The 19,854-nt window shown below is 39.4% G+C and overlaps 1 protein-coding gene across 6 annotated transcripts in view; it reads left to right on the forward strand.

The window, feature by feature from the left end:
* The first annotated feature begins 5,404 nt into the window (after nt 1–5,404).
* Nucleotides 5,405–19,854, forward strand: part of palm3 (paralemmin 3) — a 31,028-nt gene continuing 16,578 nt past the window's right edge. For 2 of the 6 annotated variants that reach the window (XM_030729580.1, XM_030729660.1), the window contains exon 1: nt 5,505–5,935. The gene's annotated coding sequence lies outside the window, so the exon portion shown is untranslated. Of the gene's footprint in view, nt 5,940–6,474; nt 6,568–19,854 lie in introns of those variants that run through there. The other 4 variants (XM_030729742.1, XM_030730068.1, XM_030729822.1 and 1 more) reach the window with 4 other exon arrangements.

Consider the following 19,854-nt stretch of genomic DNA (forward strand, 5'->3'; position numbering starts at 1 on the left):
GGAAGATTGGAAGAGCTGTTGACCTGAAATCAGCAAACTTTGGACTACAAGTACAAATTTTTCAAACCTTCCATCCACCCATTTTCTTCCACCTATCCAATTCAGGGTCGCGGGGCTAACACAGAGAGACAGATGCCTACGGCCAGTTTCAAATCACCAATTAACCTAACCCCAAGCATGTCTTTGGACTGTGGGAGGAAGCCAGAGTACCCAGAGAGAACCCACACAAACTCTCTGGACTGTGGGAGGAATTGCCCACCCATTATTTTTCAAACCCCACCCTGAACGAGCAGGCTGAAACCAACCTTGTTTATGGCATCTACGTCCCTCTTAAATCTGTTAAAGGGAGGCAATAATAACAAATTGCACCTTCAGACTACAGCATTACAATGAATTAAATCTAAGGAGAATAAATGAATAAGGGAAGATGTGTGGTATCCCTACTGCCAAGACAAATTTTTGAACACATCTCAGCTGCTAACAGGAAGCCACCCACCTTTCTAATACACTCAAATGAATCATTCACAGCTGGAGAGGGACAACAAACCACGTGTGGTGAAGTGGGGGATTTTTTTTGTTGTTGTTGGGGTTTTTTTTTTTTTTTAGCTGAAAATGACATAAAATCACGTGGTGCGACAGATGTCATAGTTCCCATGGTAACTTACTACATACATAGAGTGATATATCAAGCAAAGAAATGTGAATATGCAGAAACACGCACATACTTTAAAGAGCAAATACAATGTAGATGCAACAAGTATCACTTCATAATGACCTTGCCTGAATGACACCACTTGTAAAACACACAAAAAAGCTCTCTCATGGAAAAAAAAAAAAACCCTCAAGTAACTACTCTAACTTACTGCCGTCTGAAGCAACAAAAAAAAGTGTTGAGTATGAAGTAATCATATCAATAAATGAACATCCAATAATTGCGAATGACTGTCTCAAAGGATAAGTGGATATTTTGCACAGATACAAATTTCTTGTCACCACAGCACCTGCTGTAAGGACATAATAAGAACTGCAGTATTTTTCTGTGGCTACATTAATATCTACCTTTTATAGCCTCCCAGAGGATAGCTACTTTTTCCATCCCATCACTTTAGCCCGAACACTGCAGGTGTACAGTAATATCTCTTCCACGACAGTTGATGGTTTTTAGATATGCCCGTCTGGCCTGATAGGGCGATGTATGTCTGATAAAATAACTCAGGTAGTCTAAATAGTAAGAAAAGTTGACAAAGTCAAGGGCAAAACGCAAAAGGTAAGACACTGCAGAGCTCTCTATATAGAACAAGTACACAGGGGTGGGCGTGGGTAGCCTACAAACACTGTGACACACAAGTGCAGTGAAAATGCACACGAACAGAAACACATGCAGCACACCTGCCATCTCTTAACTCTTTTTTCACACACTTCTTATTTCAGTATCTGTAGGAATCACAACTGTCTGTTTACAACGGATTACAATTAATAAGATTAGAGCTAATGCTAATGTTTTATTCTGTAGAGTGAGGCAGAATCTGAATCTAAAGGTTTGGAGGTTTGGATCACATTATAATGGCTCTGACTTCAATGCAAGTGAGCAGAACTGACTTTCCAATAGTGACCAGAAGTCACACTTGCATTTCTGTGATGTAGCACGGGTATTATTCTTAAATAACAAAGTCTGTCCGATCATGACCTAACCTAAGGTGGCTATCTACTAATCAGTATTTACGTCAAAAAATAATCACGTTACTGTTTATATGTGTAAAAGTGACAAGTATAGAGTGTATATAAAAGATCAACATTGTTCCCAAGCCTAAAAAGTGAAAAAAAGTGACTTTTTTGTAATGATCAGCTGCAATCCAAAGCTTCAATTCACTGTCACCACTTCAGCACTGTTTTTCAGCCCCAGCTTATAACTTTATGCTGACAAGCATCTACCCTGTTAATGTTTTCCTCAACAACTGTACACACAGTGTTTTGTTGGAAGACATAAGCTGTTTTCACACATGAACTGTAGCCCTGAAGTTTTCTAGATATCATCTGACCAGGGTCAGAGGACCAGGATATGTGAAAAAAAAAAAAAAACTGCAAGTCTCCTACACAGTCAAATGGAAACTAGCCAGTCTTTAACCTTCCAGTTCCCATTAACAGAGTCTGTGTGATGCTGGATTGCCATGATGTATGAATCAAGTAGTCGAAATGCGTGTTAAGTGGACTATTTTCTGCTGCGTGCTACAACTGTGAAAAGTATCCCGACCTGTTTATGTGTGAAAACACCCACATGATAAGCAACCTGACTGAGATCATTCTGCCTCTTAAAAAACAGACCACAAAACACTGTCAGTAAACCTCCCATTAGAAACTAGTAGTCCCACTTCCTCTTTACATTTGTACTGTATGCACACAAACACACAGACAAGAACAGTGCTTTTTCTGCACAACGCTATTAAAGCAGATACAGGCGAACAAAGAGCAGTGCTGGTACTCGTACGCATGGACACAAAGGTACAAAAGGCCTATGCATATGGTATTGTTAAAGAAAGGTTGCTACACTGCCAAATGCCACCCCTACAAACACACAAACAAAAGACTATTTGCCGTATTGTTAGGAAAAAGCTGTATGATTTGAGCCTGCATGCTCCCTCTCTCTCTCTCTTTGGTGTGGTGTGAAGAGCCTGTCTTAGGGAATCAGAAATAGGCCATGTCAGTGGATGCACTCATTTTGCATAGTATCACGGTGTGGGATCACAGCCAAGGTCTTTCTTACTTCAAATAGCCATGCCAGGGACTTTCAGATATAAAGAATTAATAAAAAATGGGATTATAAAAAAGATACAGCACAGGTCAGCTAAGCTGTGATTCATGAGGCTAAAATACATCCCTAAAGAACTTGTTACGCTTGGATGTCAGGGGCTCATATCCTACATTTGGGAAAATTAAAAAAGCAATTAATGGCAGGAAAATGAGGATGAAGTATATTGTAGAATAAATGAAATATGAGTAAGCTGTAATGATACATAAAAATAGCTTGGCCTAGTTTTATTTCATGGGATTACAGAGTAGCTGAATAGTGCCTTTGGTCTGTCCTTTCTGTCACTCATAAAACTATTTATCACTGATATAAAGTGTCCTAAGAAGTTATCACACATGAACCAGGGATAATGTCATGTGACTCAGGTTAAGACACTGTCTGAAGTGGTCCTTTCTCACATGTGCCAAACAGCAGGAGAGTTTATATTAGCCACTGTCTCAGTAGCGAATATAATTTGTTGGACTGCAACGAGCAAACTGTCAGAGTCCAGGAGGGAGGACAACCACTCACCAGCTGTAAATTTACTGGACTAAATGCACTATTGGTCCACCTTAGCACAATTGAACTTCACATGTATTTTATACTAGGAAGGTGACAGGTTAAAGATTGTTTAATGGCCACTCTGACTGAGTCAGACATTAGTGCTCTCCCATGCATCTCCATCGAATAATGTCAAGAAAAGCTCAGGGCTGTAGAGCAAATGTGAAAACAGCTTTAGGCCCTACTGCCCACCAGCACAGAAACAATTGAAATTGATTCTGTAACTCTGTGGAGCTCGATTGTACCAATAGAACACCATTCCAGCCGAACATACTCCCTCATTTGGTTGTTTTGATGACGGTGGTGGAGTGCACTGTTTAACAGATCAGTCCAGAATCTCCCATAGGTGTTAAAATGGGTTGAGATCTGATAACTGTTAAGACCTTAGTGTGATGGATTTTTGGAGGAAAAAAGATTAGTCTCACTGGAGCTTTTAGGAATATGATGACCTTGATTTTCTACTGATGGTGCCTAGTGTTTTGGCTCATTGATAGGCACAAGGACAGCCTGGCTGTTTGTTGATAGTGCAGAGACATACTGAGCTTCTTTATCTGGAAACCTGATATAAGAAGGAGTATATGACACTGTGTGAGATTAGGACTAAAGAATTTCCTCAATATGAAGTGCTATATCATAATACATGCATCTTTATTATCTACTATTCATCTGCATCTCAAATTTAATTTCTGCATAATAAAACTTTTATTTCTCTTCATAATGTCTATAACACAGAGCAAATAATTAATAATACTTATAAAGCGCACTGTTCAAAACATACTACAGAGTACTGTAACTATAATAGTCGGAGTAAAAACTGCTTTGTTAAAACATTAAGTAAGCTTTGAAGATTGATTTAAAAGTAGATACAGAGTTTGCTAAACTTCATTAAACTAATAAATCTAACAAAATTACTACCAAAGGTGAAAAAAAAAAAAATCTTTTTTGTACCTCCCCCCCTGGTTTTTGCAATATCACTAACATAAAAATCAAGGTTAGGAACATGACACATTAGCTACTCCAAATAAATGTGCAGCCCACTCCTACATTATCCATGTCTCATTTGCTTATTAATATTCCAAGCAGCCTCTTGTGTTTCCATCATGCAATGGCAAAATGCAGCTAAATCAGTTGATATCAGACACCTGTTTAAATCTGACACTCAGGAGCAGGCAGATGACCCACATGTCACTCTCCATAAATTAACCCTTGGCTCCCATCCTATATACAGTGAATAATAATGCATTGCTTAATACAGCCTGGAGCAGTTACAGTCTCTTAATATTACTGTTACCTATTAGGCTGTCCAACCACCCACTTAGCTTACAGCTAGAGGTGTGATTAATATAAAGACTGGTCAAAATAATATAAACACCTGTCAGCATAACACAGAGCTGCTGAACAGCATCACAAATTATCATAAAGCTGAAAAACAATATATAGGCTACCTAATAACGTGCAATTTGCTGTACTTTTACTGTGCAGTGCTCTGAAGTGTTATAATTACTCTGAGCTCTGTTTTTAATAAGCTTCTTTTCCTTTTGAAATAGACAGAAGGTGGGCTAGCTGTGTTAGATGGGGCTGCCACCGGATAAAATGACTGCAGATGCAGAATAGCCTGTAAGATCAGACAGAATCCACCTCCAAGCACACGAGAGAAACTTAAGACCAAAAAATGACCTTATTAATAAAAATGTAAGGCGGACGTTTAACATGCATATTCCTTTTCTTTCGTAGACTGTAACCTGTAAAAGAACTGAAAGAGGGTCTCCCGTTTGAAGCAGCTCGTTCATAAAAAGGCATCATAAATTATAGTTTTACCCACAGAGTCTGGTTAGACTTTCACGACAGAGCAGCCCTACATTTTAAATGACTTTTGATTAATTGACATGGCCTTACTTATATCTTACTTTATATACATATATATATATATATATATTTAAAATATTGCAGTGACTGGAGTTTCCTCTATGCTGTGGTTTCAGTCCCAGAGTCGCAGGTCATAGCCTACTACTTGTTGAATGAAAGAGGAAAGCATCTCAACCTGTTGCTTTTGAGGAAAGCTGTTTATCGGCTCTGCAGCCATTCAGAGCGACAATAACAGGAAACATGAGGCGGCAGCTGCTGTTGTGAGGAGGGCTGGCCTCACGGTAATGACTGGAGTCAGGTAACCACCGGACAGACCGACTATATTCCTCCTCGCAAAAAAGAAGCGCAGGAGAGCGCCGAAAGGCAGGACTGTTTCACTTTTTGAAGCGATGCTGCGACTTTCTGTTTGATGCGGACTTTATAGTGCTTTCAACAACAACAAAAAAAAAAGTTTCATACAGTTTACGACGCGTTGTCCAGCCTTCATGTGACGACTGTCAAATTTTGGGGCCAGCTTAGCGCGGAGGCTACTCAGGTGTTCAGCTACGCTACCCGGGGAAGTTTGCGTCGCATTTTTACTCTTCTTGCTGCAAAATTTATTGAGCCGGAAGGAGGGTTGCTCTTTTTTTTTTTTTCGCTCGCAATTTTTGACTTTTGTACTTGGTTTCATTCAGCTTACCTAGTGTGTTGGATTTATAATATCAAGAGGGCAAGTCTGAGCTCGTAAGTAAGCATAATAATTTCATTTTCCGGTGAATATTCTTTGCATAAATTGCAACAAAAGTTTGGTGTACGTGGTCGGTTGACACCTTTTGAGCTTGAGCCAAGAGGTGGAAGTGAGCCCAGCCGCAGTGTTGGGACAGCCCATGCTGCTGTTGACTTGGCTGACCTCCATTAACCATTGCACACTAATCAATTACTTTTTGATTAAAGCCATAAAAAAAAAAAAAAAAAAAAAAATTAAAAGTCGGTTGAGTTAGTTTCTGACACTCTTTGGTTTCTTTAATCCTGATCCAAAAACACTAATACAACTTACTGCACATTGGGACTATTTTACTGTCAAATAGATTTAATACATTTGCGTGTATCATTGACTTTTCACAGTTAAGTATTAGACTAGTAGTGTCGCTTTCCTGCAAGGTCTTTCTGTCACTTATGTTTGTAGGTATAGGCGAATTACAGTATTTCCACAAGCATGGGTACAAGTCTGCAGTGCATATATTGTAGCTTTATGAGGTGTGGTTTGAGATAGAGGTTCTATCATGGCATGTTTGCAGTTACTGTTGCAGCTGCATCTCACCACCATCGGCGTACGCAGACAACCTACACACAGATACACACTGGCAGATTTTAAGGTATGCGTATCAGATTAACCACACATTTGTTTTTCTAGCTTTCATGACTCAACAACTTACAGCAGAGCACATTGCTGTTTCATCACTTTTACCAACAGCCACGCAGGATCCGTGTTCGAGTTTCGCTTTTAAAACGCCAGTATTTAACTTTGCAGCCTATCAAACAAGAGCTGCTTAGCATGCAGCTGAGTATACTGATTTACAATCGGAGAGCCCAGCAGGAGCTCCTGACATGGCTCGTCTTCTGTCAGGCTGAAGCACTGAGGGCCTTGAGGCCAGATCCGATGGGTGTTACTCACCTCTGGCTTAATTTGGCTCTCTGGAAAGAGTTTTCATCTTTGCTTGGCAAGGTTTTAAAGCATGCCTTCTGGTTTTAAAGAGAAGTTACGCATAAAGAATCTCCGTACGGGATTTATAGAAATATGAGTGTTGTAAGAGCCCAGCTGATGGTTCGGTACTGCTGTTTTATGGCACAGCATAAAGAAATCCTGATTTAGTTGTGACAGGAAACTGGGAATTTAACGTGAGCTGCTGTCACCCTCAAACGAACCAGCAGTGTAGTATATGAAACTGCTAATATACTGTTCTGTATCTTGTGTTACTGTAACTGATTATAAAAATGTTGCTAACAGTTTATTACTGTTATGTCAGTCGTGGCTTGCAGTGAAATGAGATTTAGACTGAAACTGCAACCACTCACTGCATCCAACTGCTTTGGCATTTTCAGCTGTTTGATTCCAACTCGTGTATTGTACAGTGACAGTTTTATCTCTGTCTTAAATACTCATTAAACTCGTTAATGTCTTCTGTGAGAAGCCAGACAGCACATCTGTCTACCGCAGCCTCAAAATGTTCCACATTATGTGGACATAAATGAAACATGCATATTTTTAATGGTGTGGAAGTCTTTGTGGCATGTTGGCTGTAGCCGTGCTTTGCTTTGTGCCATTGTGATAAAGCTAAATCTGTTTGTTGGTGTTCAGCTGAAAAGTTGTTTTTTTCCCTTTGATGCATAAACAAGAGCGGCCAGGTTGACACGCTCATCACTTGCAGATCATTTAGCTTTGTTATGAATCTGCAGAAATCTACCCAAATGTACAAAAAAAAGGAAGAAAGAGTGGGCTGTTAAAGGCAGATAAAAGGGCAGGAGAGACTGTGTGGTCGTCAGTACCACCAATCAGCAAGAGTTTTATCTTTTCAAATGGTGTTGAAAAGAGCAGTGGAGAGTTAGACTCTGACAAGGCAGGGGGAGATTAAAAATCAGAAAGATAAAGGGGAGGAGACAAAAGAGTAGCTGGGAGTGATGAAACCCACCACTTCTTTGCTTGGCAAACTGGGTGATGGATGAATTTCCAGCAGGAGGGAAATTCCTCACTGTCAGATCGCCTCCAGCATTTCTCTGTGAAAGTCTGTCCATCCTCAGTTTAAGTGAGATTGGATTTACACATTTCCTTGCCCCTCACTGAAGCACTGAAACCAGAAACCAACTCCTCCGCGATTGTTAGCACATTGTCAAATTTTAGCTGAGCTTTTTTACATGAGTGCAACTTTTTCCATTAAAAGTATGTTCTGTGGAGCTTTGCCTGATTAATGATTCCCCCCCCCCCCCCCCCCCCCCCCCCCCTCACTGTGCTGTAATGCCAGAGCTTGGGCGTTCTGCCTCACACACTCTGTGCCTCATGTTTCTATCTCAGTGTGCAAAATGCACATCTTCCTTCAGGTTGTTATTTTGGCTAAACAGAGAATTAGACTCAGATCGCAGAGAATGAGCAAAACTGGTTTCCATACAAACAACCGATTACTATGATAATGGTCACATGTAAAGCTTTTTCAGGCTTTCCTGTAGCGGCAGAGAGCTCTCATCATTCAAGTATCATTTGGTTTTAGGTTTCTTTCATCAGTATTTAATTTGAGCAACCAATATTTGAATTTTAGGCAACTCTGTTGTGGTTATTCTATGACTTTATGACTCATACCATTCCTCCATAACCTTCCATGACCTTCTGCAATATGTCATCATGTTACTTCGAACATGCCTGAGATACCAGCCACACCCTAAATAGAGCTGTCAATTGTGGTTTAAGTTTCATCCTTTTGTCTCGTCTCTTTAACTAGTCTTGTTTAGGCACAAAAGGCTGTTTTCAGATGGTGCTCTTCAAATCAGCGCCTGTGTGTGGTATTCCGTGCATTTGCAATAATCTGTTGACTTAAAGCGTCAGAAAATCCTCCCTGACAGTATTAAATGGGATGGTGTGGCTAGAAAAACATGTACTATCTTCAGTTTACTGGGTAAAAAGTAAAGATGCTGTTCTTTTGCCTGCACAAGCAAAGTATTAATCAAGCGGTCAAGGATTAGGGAGTTAAGTAATGTGTTATGGTAGCGAAGGAGTCTGAGGAGATAACAAGAAATATATAAGCTGTCTGAAAGCTGTCTGAAGATTTTAGCTTCCCAGCATTTAACAGCACCCTTCTAATGCATTTCTTTTTTTAAATTCTAGCATTAGATTGCAGTCTTCATTACACTGTTACCTATTCCTTTCTGGTTTTTATCATATATCAGAAGCTAGAGGAAACTCAAATGAAAAATTAGAATTTATACATCCTATCGCACAGAAAATACAAAAGGAATGTTAATGAACCACCGTGGTATAGTCTGGCATTTCTGATGGACATCTAGTAGCAAAGATTAATCAGCAGCAAAGTAATCAGCTGCTTCTGTGAAACTCTTACTCATTCAAGTAAAACATCATCTGAATTAGTGTCTCAATTGTGAGGTTTTGATATTTTATTCTTATGTGATAACAAACCGAGTAACAAAACATGCACTTCACATATCTTGTGCTTTTGGAAATTTGGGAGGGTGATATGAATCTTTTTCTGACATTTAATAGACCTAATGATTGATCAGTAATGGAGGACAGTGAAGCTGCAGCTCTATTCCAGACGCTAGAATGGTTTGGTGTTTCTGTTTATCTGCAAATGAAACAAACTCAGTAACATAAACGATACCACCACAAGACATCAGAAAAAAAGAAATGCCCACGGTTGTGGTTACTAAGTTACAAAGTCAGGCTGGCCACCAAGCAAAGCACAGATGTAACCAAAGAATCCCACTAATGCTCACTGTATGCAACAATTACCCTGAACAGTGCCGTAATCTTTATCTGAAGTATTGGGTATTTATAACAGTATAAAGATATGGTTGCAAAATAGGTTGTATGCACTAAAGTGGTTGAACAAAACAGCCCATTAAAAAACTGAAAGAACTGGGTCCACATTTTTTGGTGAGTCTGTGTCTTTGTGGTGGGAGAAACTGAAGTGTTCTCACATTCTTGTGATGCCAGAAATCTGTCTAATGTTAGGCATCCTTCCATAGCTGCAGCCAATGTGTGATGTTCTTGTCTGTTCAATTATATGGTAAACCACATCTAATCACTGGCAATTCACAACTAATTTGGAAGAACCTCACCTGTTGCTAAATTGCACAAAACTGCCAATGACGGATCTACATCCCACACTGAAATTTTACTGATTTACCAAGCTCACTTTGTCTGTAGGGGTTTGGTGTCTGTAGTTTAGTTTTGAGCCCTGGCAGAAATGCGCATCATAATCACAGCGTAAACACAGTTTTTTCCATCCTTGCAGGAGGTTCAAATGTGTTATTTTCTTTTGCTGCTTAGAGGTATGCCTTTTGTCTGATATTCCATAAAATATGATTATTACAACTACTGTTACGCTACTCTGTCGATACAGGGTGCTCTACTCTTACATCTGATGCTCCCAGTAACGAATTGGTCTATAACACATGAAATACTCAAGACTGAGTATAATCTATCTATAGTATATGTGGGCCCCTTCTCATATCACAAGTTTATGTGTTAGATTATTTGTGGTCACAAGGTTTTGCACCAGTTAGTTTTTAGTAAGGTGTTTTTAAGTTGCATCAAGCCCCTTTTCTGTGTATGATGGTATCACTGTGACTTGACTATTTTTGTGGGCAGTTTAAGGAACTTGTGCATCATACCTGCTCTGAAAGTTGACATTCCCACTCTTACAGTGCTTTACTGGATTTCCAATACTAAGTACAACTAGACACAGAGCTTGTGATTGAGATGCTTAACATTTTTTTTTCTTTGTTGTTGTTGTTGCCGTTTTGTTTTTTCAGATGTGATGCGCTAAGACATTAATGGATAACTCCTATAATTTGCCTATGTAGATCAAGAGAGTTATTACTTTAATGTATTGACTAACAGAAAGAGAGATGATCCTCTGTACCTGACATGGGAGCGTGGTGTTGACAGAGCTATTATTGAAACCCTGCTATGTTGAGTGCTGAGAAACTTGCGAGGCCTATATTCCTGATGCAAAAGTCTTGGCAAGCAGATATGGCAAAAAAAAAAAAAAAAAATGCAGACCACTAAATCAGCAAAATCAAACTGCAAAAAACACAAAGACTAACCCCAATAAACAACCAGCAGCTGGTGACTGGCTAATAACAGCCAGTTATTATTAGCCAGTAGCCAGTTTGAATGATTTATGATTCATGAAAGATTTCCTGTGTATGTCCTTTTGCCAGCAGAGTTGAATCAGTCTGTTAGAGAAAGTGCTCCGCTGCCTGTCCAGTCCAGTGCAGTGGGCAGTCAGAATAATGATGGAAAACTTTGCTCAGTAACTTCTCCACCACAGCGTCCGAGAGTGTCTAGTTCGCAGCCAGTGATAGAGCCATCCTTTGTAATCAGTTGGTTCAGTCTGTTGGTGTCACCAGCTCCGATGCTGCTCCCCCAGCAGACCACAGAAAAGTACACTGCTCTTGCTAAGCTGACTTATGGAAAATCTCCAACATGCTGCTTACATTGAAGGATCTCAGCTTCCTTAGGAAATAGCACCTGCTCATCTCCACAGCCTTTACTTGTATACAGTGTTGGTCTTCCAATTTAGTCCATTGTTGATGTAGACGCCCAGGTACTTGTATTCTTCCACCCGTCACATCCCATCCCAGGATAGACACGGGCAGTGTAGCTGTCCTCTTTCTTCTGGTCATCTCTCTGGTCTTATTTGCATTCAGAAACAGATTATTTCTCCAAAAACAATCATCCACTAATGCTCTGTACTCCCCCTACCCATCACTAATACCTCTGACCTCTGCAGAATGTTTGAGTATTTTTGTAGGTGGCATGACCCAGAGTTGTACTGAAAGTCTGAGGACTCTTTGTTGGTATATTTGCAGTGGGACTTTGGACTAGAAATAGAAGTGCATTACAGTAATCAAGGAGCTAATATCTTCATAATTTGTTTTATATTTTTGAAGGATAAGAGTAAACATGGCAGTGGTTTCTTATGGAGAAGAAAAAATATTTCTGTGCTCAAATCTACCTCCGTTTTTTAAATTCTTCAACTTTATTATGTTTATTGAGTCTCAATAATGGGTCTGAAAAAGTCAAGACTGAACAACTTTGTGCTCTTGAAAACTGTCAAAGGAGGGATTTGGAGCAAAAGCCAGAGGACAAATGTATAAAATTCTGTAGGTTCACATCTAAGTGTGTCTGTGTATGCATTATAAAGGCAGAAAGCCCTGTCTGTGCATCATCTTTGTTTATAAGTCTCCTTAATTGTGAAATTGCACAAAGAAAATGTAAAATCGAGACACTCGGAGAGGTGGAGGAAAGGAGAGGTGCTTTTTTTTGGTGTTATTAATTCTGGAATCAGGACTGAACAGAAACTACTGAAGGAAAAAGTAAGAGAGACTGTACATTCATAGCAAAGGAAGAGATAAAAGAAAGAAGTGGTTAGACTACAAATGTGAGGCAAAAAAAGCCTATCAGTTTGCACAAGAAAAGCTTGAGGGCAACGTGAAGAGGGTCGACAAACCCTGTTTTATCTGCAGTGGATCAGTGCACTTGTATTTAGGGCCACACAGCTTTGTATGAAATTGTTGGTGATGAAGAGAGTGATGCAGGTGTACAAACTGTTGAATGTTTTATCAGATAAGGTTAAGATAAATAAGGCAGTTAATTATTTAGCCTGGTAGACTGTTCCACAATGACAGAGCAGATATCTTTATAAACAGCTGTAGCCATTACTCGTGGCTACAGGTATTTATAGCAACTACCCCCACAATTACAAATATATATACAGATACAGTAATGAAAAGCCAGATAAAATTGTTTAAACAATTATTTCCAATTTATAAAATGTAAATATAAGTGTACATAGATTTTGGTGTTTGTAATCCAAAAATCTAAGGACTGTGAAGTTGGCTGGTCTGACAATATGTGAGGTGATCATTTTTCCTGGTGAACCTGCCAAAACTGATGAAAAATATGGTGTTAAAAGGAGCATGTCAAGGAAAAACTAGGTCCCAGAATAGATCCCTGAGGAACTCCACTGGTCAGAAGAGCAGAGTCACTCAGTGAGCAGTGCATACGAGTTCATTTTAAAAAGAGAGCTGTTTAAGTGCCAGATATCCCTATCTGCCTCTGACTACAAAAATTAGACTCTGTGGTATGATGACCCATACCATAATAACTAAATCAACCCAGCTAAGACTGGGTCTGATAATATTAACTGTAAGATTTTTATTGTTGTACCTAAATCAGTTGCACCAAAATCATGTTGCAAAATTCTTACATTGCTTCTGTCATGTTCACATCTGTTACCTGAGAATGTCGACGGATCAGTGTATCATCTTTAACTTCTTTAATGATTGGCTGGAATTTTGTTTGCTTGTCCACAATAATTAGAAGGAAGGAGGGAAGTTAAACATTAAGTTGCCTGACTAGACATTTGCAAGGTGAGTGGATGCCCCTGCAGAACAAATTTCAACAAACACTACTTCAACACTGCAAGTTCATTTTGTTACCCTTTGGAGAATTTTAGTGAGTTGTATCTTTTGGTTATTTCAAAGCTATGAATTTAAATATCTTGCTTTTATTGTACCTACAGATTGGTTTTGTAATGATGTGTTGGCCCACTGTAAATATGATTTAGGCTGCAGTGAATTATGTGAGAATATGTGTAGTCATGACTGAGCTATGGGGCCCTGTGGCAAACAGGCCTACAGGCTTTTGACTCAGTGACAATAGTGAAAATGAACCGAGACTGGATTACAACAGTCCTGCATTCCTCTCCAAACCTGTCTCACACACGCACACACACACACACACACACACACACACACACACACACACACACACACACACACACACACACACACACACACACACACACTAATCTGGCACACAGGCAGACAGATCACAGAAGCAAGCCAATACATGTCTAACACACTCTTGCCTAAAGTGCAGAGGGAACACTTAGCAACAAGAATTGTGTGTGCATGTATGCGCATTGGAAAGCCTGAAAATATATGAGTAGAAAGTCCTAAAATAACTCTGTCAAAAAGAGGCCAAATCATTGATAACTATCACTAGATGAGTTTCACTGTGCTCTTTCAGTTCTGCTCCCAGACTCTTTTGTGCTGACTTGTAAATAAATGAAGTCCTGAGCCAGTCTGCATTATCAGTAAGCTAGCCAAGAAAGACATTTTAAAATTGATTAGTACTTAATTCAAGTTTTGTTCCCAGCCGTTGTTTATTAGATTCTGCTGCATTGTGGGAATGCCACCTGTCACAGCCTGCGTTCCGTTAACATAGTTGACAGTCATGTTTTCCTAATGCACAGAGTAGTGAATGATTAAACCACAAAGCGGTATGAACAGATAACCTGAAGGCAGCAGCGGTATAAATGAACATCCTCTGTGCATCACTGAGCAGAGGACGCAAAGCCATTTTGGGTTGGAAAAAGTCTCTTTGCGCTGATTTTTGGTGATATTTCGCAGTGCACCGGGCTTCTAAAGTGCTCCTCGAAAAGAACAAACCAAGTCTGTCTGAACCTTGTTGAAGCCTCCTCTTCACTGCAACTCCTAAAGAAAACCTAAACAAAACAAGAACGGCTGTATTTTCAGAACCTCTTTTGCCCGTGTTCTAATCAATAAACAGTGAAAAATACTCAGTAACTTTTCCAAGAGTTTCCAATAATTACTCAGCTTAAAAATGGTGACAATTTTCTGTTGATGAAGGGCTAAACTATTTCAGTATACAAGCTTATCTAAAGTTGACCAGTGTACCAGTTTTGAAGGCTGTCTAAAGCTCAGTTTTAGAACAATATTTATTATAGAATAGAAAGAATTTATCAGGGGATAATACTTAATAATACTTGATAATACTTAACTGTGACATCTTAAGATTTGAAGTGTGCAGTTTTAACTGTCAGTGCGCTATTGCAGGTGAACCTACTGTTGTATTTCTAGTTTTATTCTAGATTTTTTTTGTTGATGTGTCTGCACAGAATGAAGGCAGGCACATTGTAGGGAGTCTTAGTGTGAACTTGGTAAGTGGTGTCACAGCCTCAAGTGCCTTGTCTTGACTTGTCAGAATAGGTGTCTTAAACTCTGATCCCCCTCTTCACTTCACTTCCTCTAGCTCTTATTCTCCCACTTGTTTTAACCTCTAGTCCTTATGTCCATCTGTCTTTTATACTTCCTTTAATCTCACCTTACATTTTTCATTTTTAAAGTTCGCCTTGCTCTTAATGGCTTGTAAGCTATCAGGCAAGTGAGGAGGACTTAGTCATTTTTAAATTACAGATGCATTACAGGTTTACACTTCTAGAGCCATTATGTAAACAGTATATGTCTTGCAATGACACTGGCACCATGTACCAAAGTCAGATATACTGTAAAAGGCTGTAATGCCTGTAATGACATTGAGTTACCCTCTCTCTTTTTCCCCTGAAGCCTCATCTAACATATAATCTTCACTCATCTGAGTGTAACGCCACCCACTCTGTGCGTTCCACCTCAGGGTTAAAAACCAGTGGTTTCCCACTTATCATGAAAACTAATATGTGCCTTGACTATCTGTGCACAGTGTTTGGGAGCTGCAGATTGAGGGAATTTGTGCATACCAAAACACCGAAAACACAGTGATTAACCGTTTTACCGTGTAAGGGCGACAGTTGATAACTGTCATACAAGGTCATGACTGAGTCTACATGTAAACAAAAGGCTGGGTGGTAAACCAACAATTAGCCAGTGCTTTCATGATGATAATTTTGGTATAGTGCAAACATCTTTCTTGTAGGCTTAAACTATGCCGGGGAAACATGGCTGAAGCCTTTATTGATATTAATAAGAATATTTCACTAGATACACATCCTGTATAGAAGTCTGCAACTTCTGCGGGCCCTCCAGTGGCAGTGATATAGTGTTTAAGGAGGTGTGTGGGCTTAATTGCCAATTGTCCACAGCTAAGAAGATATGCTAAAGGCATGCCTTAGGTGGCTTTGAATGATCATTGCTACTTAAGCTCATCATGCTCTCCTGTCTGTGTTTTTCTAGAAGACATTCAAGTGATTTCAAAGCAGTGACTGACTGCACCGTCTTGGATTACATGAAACAAAACAAAAGCAGTAGTAAAACTAAAAGTTTTAACAACTGGTTTTGTTTTAAATGAAGCTCAAGGCTGGGATTATACTCACATGTGGATGCACACAAACAGCTACAGGCACCATGGATGAGTAGTTATTGTTGTTTCACTTTTTCAGGTCTCTTGGGGGTACACCTGGAGGATGTATGTGTAATTTCTGCAATGGCAGTGTAATGTCACAACAAATTTGTAGGTATTGATCTTCTGATGACAAATTTCCATCACTCAGACCTAAGCAACCCTTTATATATTTATTAACATGAAAGCTATAACACTATTTCTAGCATTTGTGCAACAACATGGCACAAATATTAGCAGTTCTGCATGCCACCACTGCATGTTAATGACTTGCAGTGGTGGCATACAGTATGGGGAGAGGAGCGGAGAAGTGTTCACTGCATCATGGAAGGTCCTCCAGCAGTCCGATCCTATAGCAGCACAGCCAATGGATGAAAAATTAATTCATCAAATGTTTGTTTGTTTGTTTGTTTTTTAAAATAGCCCAATCACAAATTTGTGTCTGGCATCTTTACAACTGATATAATACACAGTGTCATCTTTCCTTAGAGCATTCCAACCCAACATACTACAAATTTCCCTCTTTTAAATTGAGGCATTTAGAGATTAGATGTGTGATTTTTACAAACCAAATAAATAAATACTGAAAATACTGTGTTAGATGTACCTTAAATAACCTCGTGCATCGGACTGATCTGGTTTAATGAGAACTTTACATTGATCACATCTAAATATAGTCTGTGTGAACATTCATGAAACCTTCTGCACAAAATAATAATCACTTGTTAGCTCTTAATTACATTAAGACCCCCTGAGCTGACTTCACACAAACCTTTAGATCACAGAGGTGTTTCGGTTCTGCGCACTAACACTTCTAAAAACTGAGCCATTCTATAAAATGCGCACAGTTAGATCCATACAACAATCTGACTTCTTCACATTTGGATTAAACAGATAATCCTGCATGTTAATCATACTCAGTAAGCCACGATGACTCATCCAAGCTGCGTAGTGCGTTATTCTTCAGCTTCACCATACATATGTATGGTCTGGATGACCGTATTAATCTCCGCAGCTGATTTGATGAGTGGATGACAAGGTCTTAACAAAGGCCTCACCATGCTGTCGCTTTTGATCAGTTGCTCAGCTTAATGGCTGTGGAACTGATTTTTCTCACCCCAAATCCATCTAGACTTAATATTTTAAATGTGTGTGGCAGATGGTGAGTTTGACATGGCTAGTGATCAGAAGCTTGCCCATCTTGAGAACCACTCAGAGGGTAGCATCAAGCAGTAGGTAGCCATATACGGTATTTAGACTTCTTTCAGCCATCTGTGTGTTTGCCTGAAGACATAATGGCTCCACAAACTGTAGTTTAACAGCACAGAATATGTCAATAGGCACAGTAAGACAGACCTGGGAGACTCACAAAATATTTATGCCAAAAATGTTGACTTTAAGTGATTACATGTACATTTTCTGTGTAATTTTGTTACGTAAGTACAATGAAAAATGAAAAAAAAATGGAAATTTACTTTATTGGTATACACTCACTTTATACCAAGCATATTTTCCTTAATGATTAATTATTTGAATAAATAAACCTTTGATTTCATATATTTCAGTTGAATTTCACTCAAACTTATTGCTTCATGTTTATGAGGGCCAAGAATTTTTTTTAATTAAATTTTTTTTTTAGGTGCAGATAATTTTGGTAGACATGGGATGACATTTTCAGTCAAGTTGCAGTCATGACTAAAAATTGTTTCCAATAAGTAAGTCCTGCCCTTTCTGAGCCATTTGTGACACGAGGAGAGGAGCCTGCTATCATTTGCTTTGGCTTAATTTCTCTATATGAATCCATGTAGCACTGACATTCCAGGCCTAGCAGATAACCATGTACAACTTTTTTCCCCCATGGATTAGAATAGATGTACCAAACTGCAGTTGTGAAGAAGACCAAAGATTTCACATCCCTGTTGCTTTACTATTTGTGTAGTTTTAAGTAGGTTTATGAATATGAATATGCATTTTTAAAGCCTTGTTGTTGTTCTTCATCTTTCTGCTGTTCCCACTCTGGGTCACAGCTTTGGATTATCTGTTTCCACCTTTTCATGTCCAGCACCGTGTACTTGCTGATATTTTTATAAATGTAAGCCACCTTACTGGTTTGAATTGTTTATTTGTTCTGTACTTGCTCTCAGACAGTTCAACACGGCCAGGATCACAGTTCAAAATATACATTTAAAACTGTCCTAGATATTATAAGAATTTACAGTCTTACAGTCGCTTTTCCCATAACACACACTCGCACACTGCTGCTAGGGCTGGAGCAATTGTGATGCTTTTAGCATGTAGCATTATTAACTTTGTCAGGGTTTTTTTTTTGTTGGTGGTGTTTGCTTTATATTTTAGTTTGCTCTTTGTTTGTAAAATTTGCTACTCTGCTGCAGGTAAACCTGTCCCTGGTTGTGACTGGTCACGTGCTGCAAACTCCACCTATTTCATTTGAATGTGCTCATTGCTACTGTATATTATGAAACCCTTGGTTGACTGAACAATTTGATAAACACCTTTGTATTACCCCTCGCTGCAGATGTTAGGTTTAGTGAAGCCATATCATTTTTGAGCTACAGGCCCCAGATGGAGTTCTGTGGGTGTGTGCTATGTTGCAGCAGGATACTGTGGGCAGAGCAAAGACCAGCCTACTACCTGCAGAACAGAGACTCTATTGTGTGTGTGTGTGTGTGTGTGTGCGTGTAAGTGTATTACCTGACAGAATGCTATCGATCCAGCTGAATCTTTCTCACTGTTGCAATCAAATGAGAGCAAAGAGATTCGCTCCTTGGAGGTGCTTTTGTTTCATCACTGTTTCCTCTCTCAACACTGTTTAGTCAGATTGTCAGCACATTAAACTCACTTTAGTCTTAGCCACTGGAACATGTCTTTTGATATTCTCCTGCAGTGATTCCTTTGATGCTTTCAAGCATCTCAAGTGTTCCCTTGTGATCATTTGTGCCAGCTTACTGATCATATCGGCAAAGGTAACACTCTGACAAATATGAGATTGGTAGGTGGATGATGTTCTCTGTGCTTTTACATTCACAAATTGTTTTATCTTCTGTGTTACGTAGATGTTGGGCTGCAGTTGGAGTTATGAAGTGCACAAATGACGTGGAGTGGCTCTGTGTGATGTCTGCTGTTGATGCTGATAATCCTCAATATGCTCCAAAGTCTACTACAATGTTAGCTCTGTGACGTAGAATGCACACACAAATTGCACACTAAGCTTGGATTTTATTTTTTTTTGTGATGCAAATCCACACATACATATGCCTGCACACGCACGCACACACGCACACAGCACTAGAATGTGATGTTTTCATTTTCTTGACCTGGGCTGTCAATCAGAGGATGTTGGCCATGTGCATTTGAGGCAGAACCATCCAAGCTACACAAATTCCACCCATACCACCCACTCATGTACAGCGCGCACATACACACAAATTACACTCATAAACACACCCTCCTACTGTGTGTCAGGTTTATTTCCATCTAGATATGGAGGATATCCATCTCCAGTAAGTAATTTCTGCTGCTGGGTCTATAAGGCACCTAAAAGTCAATAGCTGATGAAAAAGCACTTTCCTACAGTTTGCTCTGTTCATTCCTCAAGCTAGAGAGTAATTGCTTCTTTGACTGACTCGTCTCCAAATGAAGCTCTATCTGCTAATTTGTTTTAAAGTAAGTTAAAGTAAGCAGGCTCTTTAAATCTGGCTCTTCCTGA

This window comes from Archocentrus centrarchus, chromosome 1 (genome assembly GCF_007364275.1).
Source record: "Archocentrus centrarchus isolate MPI-CPG fArcCen1 chromosome 1, fArcCen1, whole genome shotgun sequence".
Classification (NCBI taxonomy): domain Eukaryota; kingdom Metazoa; phylum Chordata; class Actinopteri; order Cichliformes; family Cichlidae; genus Archocentrus; species Archocentrus centrarchus.